This window comes from Pleurodeles waltl, chromosome 1_1 (assembly GCF_031143425.1).
Source record: "Pleurodeles waltl isolate 20211129_DDA chromosome 1_1, aPleWal1.hap1.20221129, whole genome shotgun sequence".
Classification (NCBI taxonomy): Eukaryota; Metazoa; Chordata; class Amphibia; order Caudata; family Salamandridae; genus Pleurodeles; species Pleurodeles waltl.
The window spans coordinates 328646947-328666740 of NC_090436.1; positions in this window are offsets into that span (position 1 = coordinate 328646947).

Below are 19794 nucleotides of genomic sequence, written 5' to 3' on the forward strand. Positions count from 1 at the left end.
GTTTAGTAGGTTGATCGGGCGTGGTCAACGAGTTGGTACGTGTGTTAGGGAGTGAAAGAAACTTCGACTTCGGGCTTTGACAAAATTCTAAGTGCACTAGAATAGATCATTGACAAGTTGAGAGTAGGTCTGCGGGTCAGATTTGCTTGCGAACGTGGGGACCGAGAAAGATGGAATAACTGCCGAGGCTAGTGAAAAATCCCTAAGGTCCTGAAGCGATTGTGTTACCCTTCCTGTAGTAAACCAACAGATCTGTTTTATTTTTTGGTAGCTCGCGATACATGCAAGAAGTTGTTACGAGAGGAGCTGAGTGAAGGAAGACTAGCCGCGAGGCTTTGTCAGCCGCAGTGTGTGAGTGTGACGTCACTAGGAGCCGCGCTGAGATAGGTTGGTTGTAGAGAAGGGTCGCGCACGGATTGGACGCAGTCCGTGGGGCTCGATTGGAAGGGGAAAGGCAAGCGAAGAGTATTCCGGGAATTAAAGTCACCCATTGATTACAAACTTTGTGAAATAAAAGGATGAGAAAATGAAATTCTTTAAAGCATTTAGGAGTGCGATGAAGGGGGAGTCTTACATTAAAGCGAGCGTAGGAGAGGAGACGCCGCCCGAGGGCACACCAGCTTACATTGTAATGGAAGAGAAGGGGGTAGCTCCGTGTCTTTGGCTAAAGCAATGGCACAAACTGACAGAGAAACATGGGAGCGTAGCGTTCCCGATACATGGGACATTCAATATAAGGATCCTAGAGAATTTGAGATTCACGATGTACGACATGAAGGTGCCTCCAAGGCCAGCCCAGTTTGAGGCTCTAGCGATTTGGGAACTAATGGCCAGACAGCAACAGCAGAAGAAGTTCGAGACCAGGATGAGAAAGGTAGAAAAGACACTAGCGGACGCTAGGTGGGATAATGCACAGAAGGTGTGGAGGTCAGATGTATTGCAGGGGATAAAATTGTTTCCCGCAATTACTAAGGAAGAAGAGGAGACAGGTAAGAAAGCTACCTGTAAGACAGACAGGAAGTGTTCCAAGGATAGAGAGGAAGAGGAAAAGTTGAGAAGAGAAGAGAAGTTAGAGGATGAGGAGTTAATAATGCAATTGCTGAACGACCGTCCACCACCTTATGCGGAGAGTGGACAAGGTCCAAGTACCAGTTCTGCCCCTCCGGCACCGGTACAGAACAGTGAAACTCAGAGTTCAGGAGCAGCATCGGGATCTAAGGACCCGAGTCTACCATTCACCCCGCAGATACCGCAGGTTAGGAGAATATATCCAGATGTGCCCATGTTGAAACCAGCAGAAAATTATCAGCCGCAGATGCCAGGGTACTACAGCAGTGACAACAGTGCAGGAATGACTCTAGATCCAACCGTAAGGGGAGTACAGAATGGTCACAACCCGACAATGGCACAAGCTGAATCAACCCAGTTTTTGATGCCTCAAAAGCAGATGCAGGGGGGAACAGCACATGCTCAAATGACGGGGAGTCAGATGGGCATGCCGGCAATGATGACCCATAGTGTGGGAATGAACGTGCCTCAGAACATGGGAAATGGACAAAACCCAGATGCAATATCACTACCCATTACTGTAGGTCCACCAGTACCTTTGTATAGTCAGCCTAACTTAGGTATGAGCAGTCAAGGATCAATGCTGCAGAAGGGGACAGAAAGAAGGTGCATAGAAAACACTCCAGGGATAACTCCGATAGCGGCTCAGCCAACTGGATCTGGATCCTTGATGGAGTTTAGTCCCATATGTGCTCAGTCAACACTGGTGAGGTTGAGTCCCCCACTGATAATACCTCTAACATCGAACACTGAAAAGTTGCCGCAACCATCAATGGCAGTCGATGTAAATGCTACACTTAAGGGGTTGAATGCGCAACAACGGACACAGTGGTTCAACAGTCTGAATTCCACACAAAGCTCAGCCAGTGGGAAGGGAGAAGATTATATGAATAGGATGAGGCTGAACATGGAAGCACAAGAATTGGTGGAAGGGACTATGGGTGTGAATAGGTTAGAGTCCTATTCGGAAGAAGAACTGAGGTATCTATGTCCCAGGATTACGAAGGAAGTGAACAAGGTACATAAGAGCTTGCAGGAAATAGCCGACAAAACCGGGGTTGACATAGACAAGACAAAACACTTGAGCAGAAGCTACAGGTTGGATTTTGGGACCACAGATTTTGAACACATGAGGTCAGCAGGCATGAAGGCGCACCTTAGAGAACTGCTACAGAGTGCACAAGTGTGGAGGTGCTTAGACAAGTGGGAAAGCAGGTGGGTAAAGAGAAAGGAAAAGAGGAGGGACAGTGCTACAGAGCATAATGAGAAAAGACCACAGAGCAGCGAGGCAGTAACCATGTTACCAATGAGGGAAACAGCAGGGGGAAAATTAATACATGTACCATGGCACAGAAGCGATATTCAGTCTTTTACGGACGATTTTCCCAAACTGAGAGAGAAGCCGATTGAATGGTATCAACAGACTGATAGGTTTGTGAAGCTTGCAAAATGTCTCTGGGAAGACCTGAATACTCTATTTGAGATTGTGGTTCCGGCAGATTTGTGGGAGGATTGCAAAAGAGCTGTAGGTTGGCCGACAAGTGAACCAGAGAGAGACAGAGAGACGGGTGCACCATCACCTATGGTGATGAGCTTGTACTATAAGGTGATTGAGCATTTGAAGATGAAGGTTGCCGCGAAGAATGTGGATTGGCAGAAGATCGATCGAACTGCCCAAGAAGCTAAAGAGTCGATTCATAGTTACTATGAGAGGTTGTTGAAGGCGTTCAAGAACTACAGTGGCACGGAAACAATAGAGGCGAAGGACATGCTTCATTTTGTGTTTAGATTTGTGGAAGGGCTGAGACCAGAGATAAGTCAGATGATAAAGTCGCATTTAATTTGCTGACAGTCGAAACCGATTGATGAGGTGTTGAATTATGCGAAATACTGTAGCGACGAAATTGAGGTGAAACAGAAAAGGTTGAAAGAGAAGGTGATGATGATGCAGCTTAAGGCAGCTCAGACAGGTTTGCAAGGTCTGCAAGGGTTGCAAGGGTTTCAACAGCAGGTACCGCAACCGCAGCCGCAGTTGCAGGGAAACATGGCGTTTCAGCCACAGGCGAGAGGCAGAGGCAGAGGAGGTTTTGTGAATAATGGTCCGGATTTGAACACTGTTGTGAATGGTGTGCAGGCAATGAAGAAGGTGATGCCGTGTCACGTGTGCGGAATTGTCGGTCATTGGAAACGCGAGTGCCCGATGGTGGTGCAGGAAGGTGCAGGTGCAGGTGTTGGTCAGCAAAACAATGATGTCAATGCATTTCAGACAATGAGGGGACCGAAAATGAGAGGTCCAAACCCAAATTTTCAGGCCGTAAATCAGTTGCAGGGATTACAACCTATGCAGCCGCAGCAGATGCAGATGCCTCGTATGCAGATGACGCAAATGCAGCCAATGCAACAGCAGTTACCCATGGTACCTAATCAGCAAATGCAAATACCTTTGGCACCAATGAGTCAGCAGCAAGTGATGGTTCCTCCACAGGTCTCGGGTCAGGTAATGAGTACAAATGGCACCGTACAACAGTTCCCATTACACAGTGAGAGTGGAATAAACAATGTATGGGAGAGTGAAAGTTCAGGAGAGGAAGGAGATTGTGTGCTTGCAGCATCCTTGGAAGTTGATCAAAAGGGTCCGTACGTGGAGGGAAGAGTAATGGGTCATCGTGTCTCATTCTTGGTTGACACAGGAGCAACACGTTCAACTGTTAAGAGCAGTGAGGTACCAAATTTGCCACTCTCAGGGAGTACAGTTCAAGTGGTGGGAGTAGCAAACAGGCACCTGACAAACCCGATTACAGATCCGGTACCAGTCAGCATTGGTAACTATCAAGGGTTACACAAATTTGTGGTATGTGACTCAAGCCCGATAGCACTGTTAGGGAGAGACCTATTGTGTAAATTGGGTTGTTCGATTATGTGTTCGAACGAGGGAATAAAAATTCAGACGAGCAGTGATGGGGAAGAAGAGGACAGTGTAGAAGGGGATGAGATGGAAACTGTCGAAGAAGATTACCCTCTGATTTGTCTGTTCCCAATGATAACTGAAGAAGATATCCCAGCTGAATTACGGGAAACAGTCGGAAGGGAAGTGTGGGATATGACAGGGAAAGAGGTGGGATTGATGAAAGGAGTGGAACCAGTGAAAGTGACTGTAAAGCCCAATGCGATCTTTCCCCAGACCCCACAATACGACATGGCACAAGACACCCTCATGAAAGTTGCCCAACTCATTGACGAGTTTGTAAAGCAGGGAGTACTGAAAGAAATGTTAAGCAGTCCATGTAATTCCCCAATCATGGGACTAATAAAGCCGAGTGGAAAGGTCCGACTCGTGCAGGACTTGAGGAAAATAAATGACATCATAGTCAAATGCTGCCCTTTAGTACCAAATCCAGCTGTGATAATGTTTCAAGTTCCTTGCGATGCCGAGTGGTTCTCAGTCATCGACTTGTCACAAGCATTCTTCTCAGTGCCTCTTCATGAGGACAGCCAATTTCTCTTTTGTTTCAAATTCTTAGACCGAGTGTACAGTTGGTGTCGAATTCCTCAAGGGTTTTCTGAGTCACCGTCAATCTTCAATCAGATTCTAAAGAAAGACTTGGAAGCATTAGAATTGCCATTCGAGTCAACTCTAGTACAGTACATTGATGACTTATTGATTGCATCAAAGACAGAAAGTGGCTGCACAGCCGATACCATTGCTCTGTTGAATCATTTGGGAAGGAATGGACATAAGGTGTCTCCTTCCAAATTACAGTTCTGTCAGAAGAAAGTGAAATACTTGGGTCACCAGATAGAGAAAGGGTCACGGAGAATAATGAAGGAAAGAATAACAAGTGTACTTCAAATGAGTCCACCAAAGACAAGGAGGGAGGTGAGGAAGTTTTTGGGAATGGTGGGTTATTGTCGCCAGTGGATTCCCAACTTCTCGACTCTAGCAAAGCCTTTACTGAAGTTGACCCAGAAGGATGCCTTGGATCAAATTGAGCTGAAAGGAGACGAGATGGATGCTTTTGTTGAATTGAAGGAATGCATGTGCAGGGCTCCAGCTTTAGGTATGCCTGATTACACAAAGCCTTTCACATTGTTTTGTCATGAACGTGATGCATGTTCTTTGTCTGTCTTGACCCAAGCCCATGGTGGCGTAAACAGACCAGTAGCGTATTTTTCAGCTACTTTGGATCCGGTCGCAGCAGCACTTCCAGGGTGTTTGCGTGCCGTAGCAGCAGTTGGTATCAGCCTCACTCAGAGTGAAGGAATAGTGATGGGACACCCAGTAACAGTCATGGTCCCTCACTCAGTTGAAATACTTTTGACCCGCTCCCGAACGCAACACATGACTGGAGCAAGACTCACAAGGTATGAAACGATAATTCTGGGCTCACCGAATGTGCAGCTGAAAAGGTGCACTACGTTGAATCCAGCAACCTTGCTTCCTGGAGAAAATGCTGAAATTGAGAACGCTGAAGACGTCGAGCATGACTGCCTTCAGGTGACTGAATTTTGCACAAAACCTCGACCTGACATTAAGGATACTAAGCTTGATGAAAATGACCAAATTGTTTTTGTTGATGGTTCATGTCTAAGAGATGGGATGGGAATTTTGAAAGCAGGATATGCTGTATGCACTGTAACAGGTGTCTTGGAAGCGGGATGGCTTCAAGGAGTCTATTCTGCACAAGTAGCAGAACTTGTAGCCCTCACAAGAGCATGTCAACTGTCTGCATTGATGAAAGTCACCATTTACACTGATAGTCAGTACGGGTTTGGGATTGTGCATGACTTTGGGCAACTATGGTCACAGAGAGGTTTCCTGACTTCTTCAGGATCCCCAGTGAAAAATGGGGAAAGGATAAGGGAATTGTTACATGCCATTCAAATGCCAGACGAAGTTGCAGTGGTAAAGTGTAGTGCTCATACAAAAGGAAAGGATTATGTTTCTCTGGGAAATGCATATGCGGATCAAGTCGCAAGATTTTGTGCCTTGAACTGCATATTACTCAGGGATGAATGGAATTCGATAAGTGAACCAGAACTCGAACCAGCTGAAGCATTTGCCTTGAAGGTTGTAGATACAATAGATGAACTAAAAGCATTACAGAATAATGTCAGGGAGGATGAAAGAGATTCCTGGATTAAATCACAATGTATAAAAAGACCAGATGAGTTATGGGTTTCAAATGAGGGGAAATTTGTTTTGCCAAATAGTCTCTTATCACAGCTTGCGCGGTTCTATCATGGGCAAGCTCACCTAGGGAGAGATGCCATGATAAGATTGTTCAAAACTGATTGGTTTAACCCCAGATTTCGTCAAGCTGCAGAAGCAGTTTGCCATCGATGTGTCACTTGCCAGCAGATGAACCCAGGGAAGGGAACGGTTGTGAACGCGAGCCACATTGGCCGGGCCAGTGGACCATTTAGTCGAATGCAGATGGACTTCATCGAAATGCCTGTGCATGGAGGTCTGAAGTATGTGTTGGTGATCGTGTGCATTTTTAGTCACTGGATTGAGGCATACCCCACACGTAGAAATGACAGCCTTACAGTTGCAAAGCTATTGTTGAGGGAGTTAATACCACGTTTCGGATTCCCGATCTCTTTAGAATCAGATAGGGGAAGTCACTTCAATAACGAGGTGATAAAGTTACTTTGCGAAGCGCTGAACATTGAGCAAAAACTGCATTGTAGCTATCGCCCTGAAGCATCAGGACTGGTGGAGCAGATGAATGGTACACTGAAATCAAGAATGCCGAAAATATGTGCATCGACAAATTTGAAATGGCCTGACGCATTGCCCTTGGTGCTAATGTCAATGAGAAACACCCCTGATAGAAAGACTGGATTGTCTCCGCACGAAATTCTCATGGGCAGGGCTATGAGACTTCCTGCAGTTCCCGCAAACGCGCTTTTGAATATTACAGATGATATGGTGTTAGACTACTGCAAGGGTCTGGCTGACGTGGTTCGCTCTTTCTCTCACCAGGTGGAAGCGACCACCTTGCCACCGATTCAAGGTCCAGGACACGCACTGAAAGCAGGTGACTGGGTCGTGGTAAAGAAGCACGTGAGAAAGTTGTGTCTGGAACCCCGTTGGAAAGGTCCTTTCCAAGTGATTCTGACGACAACTACCGCTGTGAAGTGTGCGGGGGTTCCCAACTGGATTCACACCAGTCACACAAAGAAGGTGTTGTGTCCCACAGATGAGGAAGTTGAAGCGCTAAAACTGCCAGTGCCTGATAAAACAGTGCTGAGTGCTGAGACAGAGCAAAACCGAACTGAAAGCGAACAGGCAGGAACGGAGGAGAGAGAAATATTCTCTGGGGACGAAGAGATCAACTCACTTGGGGAAGACCAAGGAGAAAGTTCAGACAGCGACGAAGCAGCTGAAGGTGACAAAGAACCTGAAGCAGCTGAGGGTAGCAAAGAGCCTGAAGCAGCTGAAGGTGACAAAGAACCCGAAGCAGCTGAAAGTGATAAAGAGCCTGAAGAAAGTAACAGTGACGAAGGGCTCGAAAAAGGTGAAAAAGCAGGAGAGCCTGATCAGAGGAGGGCTTTCCCAGAAGCAGACAATAGAGGAAAAGAAAAGGAGAACGTGATTGATTCCCCAGAAGGAGGGGACAAGGCAGAACAGAACGAAAAAGTTCAAGCTTCCACAGAAAAGATCGCAGGTCCATCAAATGGACATGGTGCAAAGAGGAGACTAAGTATATCACCAATAAAAGAAAGGACTAAAGAAAGTTTGAACGACGGAGAAAGGCCAAAAGTGAAAGAGAAAAGAAAGGAAGTGACTGTCGTGGTACCATCCTCAAGTGAAGGAAAAGACTTGGCCAAAGAGGAAAGTACCAGTGAGGCAGAATCGAAAAGAGAGGCAAAATTGAAAAGGAAAAGGATACCGAACAGAAGGTATTCCGGTCCTGAATGGGCATATGTAGTCAATGACGATTGGACTGACGAATTTGTATCTCTTAGCCTCGAGAACGAAGAAGAAGAGATACCAATAGAAAAGAAAAGTTTTATGGACTCTGTCGATTGAAAGGGTGATAAATGACATTGCTTGTTACAATCTAACGTGATACAAACAACCAGCTGAGACATTGCTAAACCGGATGAGACACTTGCTGATCTGATAAAAGACTGAGTTATTGCCGAATTGAGACAAATGCTGCTAACCGAGAAGTGACTGGCCTCTTGAAGAAAACTGTGTGAAACATTTCGCTCGCTCAGCTTTGTAACTGAATTGCTAAATAGTTTCTTTTATAGGTGCTTCTAGCTCTCTGATTCCATACAGATCATGACGCAAAACAGTAGGAAGAAGTATTGTAAATATGTGTGTATAGGCTTGATAATTGCATGTGTACTAATAATAATGGCAATAGTGCTTACAATGCATGGAAAGGGTGAGGATGAGAGAATTGATGCTTCTACTTTTGCTCCTGTTACTGTCACTGAACTAACCGCATTAAAAAGATTAGAATTGGATGAGAGGCTCTTGCATGATAAGAAAGAGCTTTCATATAATGTTTTCTATCGCTTGCTAACAGAATATGTTGAGACTATGGATGCGAAAGATTGTTATGTGTGTACACAGATACCGACATCAGTAAAGGAAGGGGTGACTTATCACCACATGCCTCTTACATACGGGATTACATGTAGTATAGTAATGTCTAGGTTTTATGGTCAGACTAACATACAGTATTTTTACTCAAATTATGATGTTCCCTTTGCATATGTTCCTATAATAGCGCAGCTAAGCCAGATTGCTAAAGATTGGGATGCTAAAATAATGAGGGAATTTTTCGAGCCAATGCAACCTTTTGAAACGGCTCACGCTCATAGGGAAAACCTTACCTGCTCGCTCTCTGCAATAGAAATAAGCTTTTTAGATCGCACAGATGATAGAAGAGCACAAATGAATGCGAAATTAGAAAAAGAGCTACATAAGAGGACTTCAGTAGATAATTATGATTTTGCAGCAATAAAGACACAAGGGAGAATAGCTTTAGATGCTTGGCATGTAGGGAAATTTTGTATATATCGAGGTGAATCTTATTATGATAACATTTTTGTAGGAGCGAGTGAGTGTAAACATACGTTTATTTTTAAGGCCAAATGGACATTCATGATGAACGGACTTGACCCTGTCATTCCAGGGGTATATTACATTTGTGGGTATAATGCCTACTATCGTCTTCCAAAGGGATGGTGGGGGAGATGTTATTTGGGTATAGTGTTCCCAAAGGTTTATCAACTGGATGACATATCGATGATTCAAAAGACATCTGGATCCCATCGTATCCAGAAAAGAGAGACCGCAGCTGCTGTGGTAGGAGATATATTTGGAGCCATGATTCCTTCGTTGGGAGTTGTGCTGAATTCCATCAAAATAAGAAAGTTGTCTACTATAGTGGATAACATGTTGACAAAGTTTTCAGGTGCTTTAATCCTGATAGATGCTGAACTTGCAGCGGAAAGAGCTATGACTCTTCAAAATAGGCTTGCTTTAGACATTCTTTTAGCAAAGGATGGTGGCGTTTGCAAAATGCTTGGTGCACGACACTGTTGTACATATATTCCAGACAATAGTGTGAAAATTAAAACTATGCTTGCTAATCTAACAAAAGAGAGTGCAGATTTGAAGGAACTGAAAGAACCAGGAGTGTGGGAGAAGGTTGGAAAAGGACTTGCTTCAGTGGGACATTGGATTGGGGGAATTTGGAATGGAATATTGCTAAAAATAATAGAGGGAATTTTAATAGTTATAATTTGCATATTTGGAATTTGGGGAATAAAAAGGGGAATAATAATGATTATGGAAAGAATTAGAAGAAGGAAGGAAGAGAAAATAATGAAGAGAATGGCAGAAGAATACAAAGCGAAAACTAGGGGAACTAAAAGGAAAAGAGAACTGACAGAATTTTAATGGAATAAAATTTGTGGGCATGATTTGGTGTGATGACAAGTAGTCATCAGAGGAGGGATTGATGAAGCTGAAAATGAAGGTTTTACATTTATTAGCGCATAAACGTAGTGTGAAATAATCATGTGTGACTTTAACCGAACTAATAAAGATTGTACGGGGACAAAATGTGCCCTCAGAGTAGTTTGCCAACATTTATAAGCGTGCTTTATATAACGTGGTGTATTAGAATTGCACTAATCCGACATAATCGTAAACGTGTGCTATGATTTGCTTGTTTGAAATGTTTTAGCTTAGCATTACTTTAGTGCAGGCTTCGGCCTAGTTGCCTGGTCTCACGGTTTAGATGCTCGTATTTTTCCAATGTGCTATTAAACGTGTATTTTTGCTTGAAGCTGTACTTTTCCACTGAGATCGTTCACATGCTTATCTTAAGGTTTCGTGCCAGCCTGGCATATTTTCTCTTTACTCCAAGGTCGATCTGCAGGTGCGGACAATGGAAGCTCTGAAAGTGAGTTAATTGGTATAAAATGTTGCAACTTGCGTACCCTTCTCCAAGGATAATGTATGCTTAAGTAAAAGCTTGAGAACTGTTGTTTCTGATTGGATAATTTGAAGCTAACCTATGAACCCTCCAATGGAAGACCCTACTGGATTTGAACTGTTGTCTATAAAAACCAGGTGCACGAGAAGAAATTAGCGCCATTACCAGCCATTACCCGGACATTACACCCATTGCGCCATTTTGTAGCTATTATGGCCCACTTTGCTGCAACGCCATTTTGAAAGAGACTTTGATGCTTTCTCTAATCGAGAGAAAGAGACTTTAAATGATTCTTGCCCTAGAGACTTTAACTTTAATCCCTTGCATGAAGTAGTAGTTTTACCTTGCCGCCGTGAGGCAATTGCCCCGTCCACCCTGCCCCTTTGCCCCGTCCCATGCTGATCGAGAAACGGTACCTGTGAGACGAAGACTTCCTTGAATGCTGATCGTAATTGGTAAATATGAAAGGAAATTGTAAAATTGCATTGTGTTTCTTTTAGGTAACCAACTGCTGATTTTGATAAGGGCCCTAGTTAGGAGTTTTCTAAATTAATGTTGCTAAATTGTTTTTGCATGAAGTCCCACATGCCGATGCTAATTTGAGGTTAGATGAGGATTCCTTTTGTTGCACGATGCAATTTGAGATCTTGTTATGCTGACTAAATGTATGCAATTAGTTCGTTACAGATTATAGTTTTAGTGATTTGCATTGCTATTATCGAATGCCTTGTTATTCAAATGCTACATAGATTGCACTTGTTTCGCCGTTATGGACAGCTATTAATGTTCATATATGTTTATCATTTGGTGTTGAGACACATCTATATTGTGCTAGCTTTGTTAATATAGGGAAATAAAATTCACTAACTTTGAATAAACTGGTGTGGTTATTCCTGGCTGAAAGGTCAGGGTTCGCCGAAATGTATTCTGGATTAATTGTTAAGTGTTATGTCGATCAAGGTATTGCTTATGTTCGTTATTGATTACTGATTTGATTAAAAATTGACCGATATAGAGTACGGAGAGTCCCACTTAGTCAAAAGATTCATCGGCCTAGAGAGCGTCCGGATACAGGTAAATTATTAGTACGGACCGCTCTACCACTACCCATCCCCCCCGTACCTGCATGACACCATCACCCTTCACCCTGACACCCATCCTCCACTCCATCCCACACAGTGCACCACCACAAATAACTAACCTAAATGGGAAGCCCTGCATGCCATAACCACTGCATGCACATCCCTTCCAGCCCTGCATGTACACCCACCACCAATGGATGCACAGCATGGAGAACTAACAATCCCACAAAACATCACCATACACAAACAAAGGTGGCAGGGCAACAGCAACAATATGGGGGAGGTTAGAGATACAGAATAGGTCACAGACATGTAGCATAATACACCTCTTATATCCCCATAGGTGATCCAGCCAATCTCAGTGATGAGGAGGTGCCAGAGCTACCCAGTCCCCCAACAGAAGATGCCCCCAGTGATGAGAGCAACACTGGACTTCTGGATCTGGAAGAACTCCCTGACCCGTCAGGCACCACTGGTCAGTCGGCTACCCCAGCCCTCACCCAGTCCACTACAGAGCCTCCCCCCTCAGTATCCAACACCGACTCAGCCACCCAACGTCCTCAGACCTCTGTCCCCAGGACACATCAATCAGCAGTGTACCCACCTGTACAGGGACCTCAGTCCACACCTCACAGGCAAGACAATGAGGGTCCTGGGGTCAGTGGCAGTGGGCACACTGTTCAGGGGACACAGGCACAGGGGGGCAGGAACACTTTGAGGACCGCTGTGCGCCAATGGGGAAGACAGGCAGAGGGACCCGACTGCCCAGGAGGCACTCACTAATGTCCTGGGGGCTTACCAACAATCCCAGGACAAGATGGGTCAGGTGATAGACATCATGCAGGAGAGCCAGTGGCTGCAGGAGGAACACCACCAGTAGATCAAGAAAGAATTGCAGGCCCTGAACACCACCATGGTCTCCATAGCAGGCGTGCTGGGTGATATGTGAGGGAGTACACATCAAACCAGCAGGCTCCTTCCACTAGCCATTCAACTGACCAGCCCTCCACATCTGCTGAAGCTAGTGGATGGGAGGCCCTGCTACAGGACCCACACTCCACCAGAAACCCTCCCCCTGCAGAAGCTAAACCACCCCGCAAACGGCCTCTGCAGCTCAGACAGACACCAGGGACACTTGCGAAGACCAAGATCACCGCCAGGAAATGAGCTTCTCCTGAATGTCCCCTTGTGTTCCACTGTGTCACCTTGTTCACTTTGAACTGATATTGTTCCCCTTCCTATGGCCCCTCGGACACTGGAGCTGTGCTACAAACAGACTTGACCACTACACTGGACTTTCCTCTACCACCACCCCATTCCATTGCACTATTCCTTCATAATTTTCACTTCAATAAACACCCTTGAACACAACTGGAGTAATAGTGTTTTATCTGACAGAAATGTGCAATGTAGTTAACAGTATCATCCTGTGCAATTGTCCAGAACTTTGTGATTCCATCCAACAAACGGCCTGTAGCAGTTTGTAGTCATCACATCAGTACACAGTTGTAACCACACCAACATCTGCAAAATGGGAAGGCATGGGTGACAGTCAGTTGGGATGCTAAGGAAGTGACTGCCATCATGCTACAACCACACAGAAAAATAATTTATCAGAGAAATGGTAAATTCTACTGTCTTACCTGTGTGTCAGTGGAAGTACTGCCATATAACGGATGTCCTGTTGTCCACATCCTCATCCTCTTCCTCCTCCTCCTTACTGTCCTCAGGGTCCACTGCTGCCACAGGAGCATTTTCACCCTCCACCTCCTGCAGATAGGGAACATGGTGTCTGATGACCAGGTTGTGCAACATGCAGCATACAACTATCTGGCAGACCTTCTCTGGGGAGTAGCAGTGGGATCCATAGGCTGACACCGTTTTTATTTTAAAATTGTGTACCAGCACTATAACATGGCAATCGCCTGTCCTGTATGTACGGACAGGTGGAAGTGATCTCACTCCGCTGGTGTTGGGTGTCATGGCGAACGGCAGTCTGCACCGCTGTGCATATCCTCATAGGCTAACATGGGGCTCTATGGAGTACAATATCCGATGAGTATCACCGCTGGCAGTGACGGTGTACACTGCAACGATCGTGACCGCCATTTTCTGACTATAATCTTGCTTGATTCCTGACCTCCACTGCGTGTACTGCTGTGACCTGTGTCTGGAACTTGCCATGGCCCGTGTGACAGGGGAAAGGGCCTCTGCCTTCACTTCGGAGGAGTTAGAGCACCTGGTGGATGGGGTCCTACCCCTGTATAAACAGCTATATTGGCCTCAAGACCAACAGGTGAGTACACCATGGGGACGTTGAATGCGACAAGGCTGCATGGATATGTGTGTGTGTACTGGCAGTGTGTCATTTGGGTGGGAGGTATGGCTGGTGGTAGTGTACATGCAGGGCTTGGGTGATGTGAGTACCATTTGAGGGGGCAAATGATGTCTGAAAGCCATATGTGTGACAGCCTGGATATTTGGATTCATGGTGTCCCTCTGTTTGTGTTTTCCCTGCAGGTCAGCGCCCATCAGTAGAAGGGATTGTGGCATGCTATCGCCAAGGAGGTGCGGACCCTGGGGGTTTAAAGCTGGCAGAGCACCAACTGCAGGAAACAGTGGAAGGACCTGAGACGCTGAATCCGGAAGGCTGTGGAGGCCCCGAGGACAGCCTCCCAACGAGGAATATGCGCCCATTGGAACATGACCCTCCTGATGGCCCGCATACTGGCAGTGGCCTATCCTGAGCTAGATGGGTGCTGGAGGGCATCACAGAAGCCACAAGCGGGTAAGTCTATTGTGTGTGACAATCGCCTTTGTTGCCTGGCATGGGATTCTGGTGGTGGGTTTTAGTCAGTGGACGCCCCTTTATGCCAGCTCATACATTGATGCGTGGAACAGCTCGGGGTTATTGGGTGAATAGCAAAATCTGGATAGCTAGCTAGGTGGCTTTCCATGTCAGACAGGGTTTAGAAGGTCGCAGGAGGGGTGCAGATGACAGTGTTTGGCTCTTACCTGCTGTGATACCTAGCCAGTGGTATGCCAGTGCGGTGCATAGTGCTCAATCTTGGTCTTTATTTGTGTGATGGTGATGTGTACGCCATCTGTGGTGTTGGTGCTGTAATTGACCCAGTGCTCCCTTTCTTTCTCCCCACTATTTTCTTCTGTCATCATGTCCATGTGTGCATTAGCATCATCTGGCGAAGGAGCAGGGGCACCGGAGAGTAAGGGAGCTGCAGCCCATGGGACCCAGGAGGCAGAGTCCACTGACTCAGAGGGGACCAGTGGGACAGAGGGCGAGGGGAGCACCACGGTGGGGATAGGAGGTGACAAAACTGACTCTGAAAACTCCTCCAATGGGAGCTCCCTGGTGGTGGTGGACACATCTGGAACTACCTTAGCTACATATACAGCCACCACCCTGTACCAGCACTGCCCTCACAGTAGCCCCCCACCGAGTTGCCCATTCCCACTCACCCAGGAGGGTGGGCATCTCCTTCGCCCCAGGCACCTCAGGCCCTACCCCAGTGAGCCCTGCTGCCCTCAGTGAGGAGGCTATTGACCTCTTCAGATCCATCTCTGTAAGGAAGTCAACCATAGTGAATGTCGTCCATGGGGCTGGCATCCCAGATGCAGCAATGCAATGCCTTCCTGGAGTGCATTCACGGTGGCCTGGCGGCCCTACAGCGATTGTTTTAAGCTCTAGCCTCCTCTCCGATGGCAGCCAGTGTCTCTGGTCCTTACGCCCCCCCCCTCCAACTACCACTTCCCAGTCCCAGTCCCCTCAACCCCAACCCATCCCATGCACACAAAACATCACACAAGAGCGGCACAGACAAACACAGGCACCACACTTCAAGCCACAGGCACTCACACAAACAGCAGACAGATGCAAACACAATAACATCCACTGCCTCCACTGTCTCCCCTCCTCCTCATCCTCCTCCTTCACAGTTACATCCGTGCTCACACCTGCATGCACTGCATCAACAGTCCCTGACCCTGCCACCTGTACACCCTTGCCCACAGACACCACAAGAGCAGACCCGCAGACATGCACCCCACACACCACATGCTCACTTGCAGACACCACCACAACATCCATCCACACATCCTGTTTATCCTCTTCCACCCTGTCTGTCCCTCCAAAGAAACACAGACGCTCGCACTCAGACCCCCAACAGCCATCCACCTCACACACACTGTCCATGCACCTGCACCCAAGTCCAGCACACCTTCTCCTCCTACTACCACTCCCTCCACTCCCATCCCTCCTCCCACATCCAACCCCAAAGTCACTAAGAAGGTTTTTCTTGCCCATCCTGACCTCTTCCCTACCGTCCTGCCCGTAAGTGCAAGGTCCTAACCACCCAGTCCTGCACCTCGGCCAACCACTCTGCCACTGCTCCCACCCAAAAATCTTCTGCTGGCACTAAGGGGCCCCTGAGTGGGACGGCAGCCACTTCCAGCAAGGACATATCTCTGCCTCAAAAACGGAGGTCTAGGGTGGCGGAACCTAAGAGGACAGAGGATGGGGTCAGTGGAGGCACCTCCTAAACATGGAGGCAAGAACACAAGTCACATGACAAAGGCCAAGGAGGCCCCTCACAGGAATGAACCCAAGGATCCCCATCCACCGACTGAGGGCAAGGATCCCCATCCACCACCTGAGGGCAATCCCCATCCACCACCTGGGGCAAGGATCCCCCTCCACCACCAGAGGCCATGTAGCCCCCCCTCCAGAGACTGTGGCCTAAGACTCCCCTCCACGGACAGTTGGCAAGGAGCCCCCTCCAGAACCAGTGGGCAAGGAGCCCACTCCAGAGACTGTGGCCTAAGAGTCCCCTACAAGGGCAGTGAACAAGGAGCCCCCTCCAGAAACAGTGGGCATGATACCCACTCCAGCTGAGGTGCCCCTCCACTCTTCCCCCTGAGGTGCCTGCCCATTTCCAACATGATGCCCCTGAACAGTGGAGTCCGGATGATGTCAGAAGTCAAGTTGGGGCTTGAACAATGCCCTGTGGCCATGTGGTCTTTTAGTACTTTGGAATGGCCATTGGCCCAATCTGTACATTGACGTGTATATAGTTATTTATTTATTCATTATGGTGGCTGTTGGCAGCAAATTACAGTGGTTGTACTTCAGGTATGTTCCCTTGCATTATTTGCTCCTGGGTCCTGTAACTGTCGATGTACTGTGCAGCTGGTTGTGTATGTGTGTATGGTGTGAGTTTTGCATGTGTGTGTCACTCTCCTTTTCCTTCCTCCCTCCCTTGTGTGCTAGGTGGCTGTACTCACCATCTTTGTCTTTGTCTTCGTTGGCATTGGTGCTCCAGGACGGCCATGGCATGGTAGAGCATCGGGAAGACTTGGAGTTCAGGTTCCATGGCGGCTACGGAGTCCTCTGTGTCCCTGAAGGTGAGTCTTTCCTTTTCTGTAATATGTTTCCGTCATGCTTTTGATGGCATTGCTAATGCCCCGGAAATCCTGACGGTTTGCTATGTCATTATATGGTGGGCGGTACCTTGACTTCCACCTGGCTGTAGGTGGCTACCGCCATGGTTGGTGGTGTTAACGCCCTGGCGATTGTTGTGGTACATTGGCTGTCTATGGGAGGTCTCACCGCCATGGTCATAATGTGGTCCATAGTCTAGTGCCCTGTCTTTCCTCAATACCGCCAACTACAACTGCTTTGGAGGCGGCACCTTATCAGTCTTTCGCAACCAGACTCTGGACAATGGACACTCAATTTTTATTTCTTGCTCCCTAATATCTTTTTTTAAAAATTTGCAGCTTATAATTCCCTATCACTCGTAACCGTTCCTCTGCTACCAAATTAATTGGGGCAACATGTCCTCACTAAACACTACTCATATAATTTATGCTGCCCTATGCTGGGCCCACTAATTGGTCTTTGGATCTTTGGGGTAGCTTTTAGGTACAGAATACGCTACAACACTACCTTAGTGAATCACAAGTTAATTATATGGGAGACAATAAAGAGAGTTTGAGACAGTTTAAAATATTTATTCAGAAATAGAGTAATACGTTTTAATAATCAATTCAGCATACAGAACAATTGCATGTAGCATGTCTTGAATCCATCCCTGTTCCATTCATCTCAGTCTATTTGGCAAAACCTCCCTGTGCTCATAAAGATTACAGTTGCAGTTTGAAGTAGCCACATTGAAAAAGCCTGGGAAAATACAGGTAAGAATTCTAGAAAGTTATTCTTTAATCTATCCCTAAAGTAGTTCTCACAGTTATCAGCTCAATAAGCTGTAATGCAAGAGTCTATTCAGCTCCCTCCATCTCGCTAGTAATAGTCAGAAGTCTGCTCTATGGAGAAGCAAAATAGCTAAGATGGCTAAATACAATGAAAATAAAAATGAGATGCCCATAGGCCAGGAACACAAGCAGCACCTTCTTGTATCTGTCTCACTCTGCATTGGGTGTAGGTAGGGTGATGAATTCTGTCCATCGGTGGAGTTAGTGGAGATTTGCCCAATCCAGTCTCTGCGTGGAGCATGGAGTTCTGAAAACCCCCAGCAAGTGACGGCAAGTTTTTTCTCTCCTGCATCTTGCCCACGATTTATTGTTGAGCAAAAGAAATGGGGTGTTAGACCACACGTGTGAGAAAACAGGGCTGATTGCAGAGGCCCCCTAACTTTTTGCCCCTATTTTCCATTTTATGCTGGTGTTTTCCTGACTCTGATGGTGCCCTGGGTACTGCTAACCAGTCCCAGGGCCTGTGCTCTGTGTAAAATCAATATGCAAATTAGGCTAATTATAATTGGCTAAGTTAACCTACCTATAAGTCCCTAGTATATGGTAGGGCATGTAGGTTTAGGGACCACAGCATAGGTGGTGCACACCTAGGTGCACTGCTGAGGTGCACAGTGTAATTTTAAAGGCAGGCCTGCCTTGCTGGCTGCTTTTAAATTAAAGTTAAATGCAAATTTGACTTTGAAATTAAAAGTAGTTCCAAAGTCTTAAACTACCTTATTTTTACATATAAGTCACCCCTAAGGTGTGCCCTATGTGCCCCTAGGGCTGGGTGCCATGTAACTATAAGCAGGGACTTTATAAAAATAGATTTATAAACCCTGGTGAGGTAAAAACAGCCAAATTTGTTTTTCCCTCAGTGAAGTAAATGGCCTTCATAGGCTAGAATGGGGAGACTTTATTTTAAATTGTAAAGTCTCCTTAAATGTTGCATACCAAGAAATTGGTATCAAATTAATTGTTGTAATAAATCCCACAACTTCCAGTTGTGGGATTTAATATAACTTGTTCAGGTAAAAAGTTTTAGACTTTACCTAAAAAGTTGCCAATTTCAGCCCTGCATTGTTTTTGCTGCTGTGCTCTGATTGGCCAGCCTGCAGCAGCTTAGCCAAGCTGCCTTGATGAGGTGTGAAGTGGCCTGGCTTCACACAAAGGAATTTGCTTGTGGGAGAGAATCTCCCCTCAGCAGATGGTGAGGCAGGAAGGGGGAGGGCTGCCAAACTGGTCTTCAAAGGCAGAGAAAGACATTTGGAGCAACCAGCAACACCCCCACATCCTGCAACCCCAGACAACTAGGTGCCCCCTTGATTAGATTAGGAGAGGGCAGGAGAGGGGTGTGTTTATGATTTTTAGCCACACCAGTGGGTGGGCTCAGCCAGATGTAACCTCCAAAAATCAGATTCAGCCATGTTGGATTTTTGGAGAATGTTGCCTTCTGGAATGGATTTTTGCCACACTTCCCAGGAAGTGGTCATCACAGGGGGACCACCCTGTACATGATTGGAGAACCAGGACCCCCCTGCTTTTCACCCAGGAGCAAGGATAAAACTGGCAGACCTGCACCCACACCTCAGATCCCCACCAGATTTCAACAAGAAAAGAACTAAAGGAGAAGAAGGACTGCCCTGCTGGACCCCTGGCCTGCACCTGGAACCTGCACTCAGAAGGACTGCACCAGCTGCACACTTGGGCTTCACCACAAGAAGGACTTTGCCTGGCTTCAACTGGTTCAAGGAGGGACTCCCTGTTTGCTACAGGTGAAAAATTGCTAACCAGAGTCCCCTGCACCAACTCCTGAAGAAAGCGACCAGATGACCACTGCCCAGTGGCCAAAAAGGAGTTTGCGCCAGGTGCATTCTGGGAGTTGTAGTCCGCACCCCCCAAGGACCATC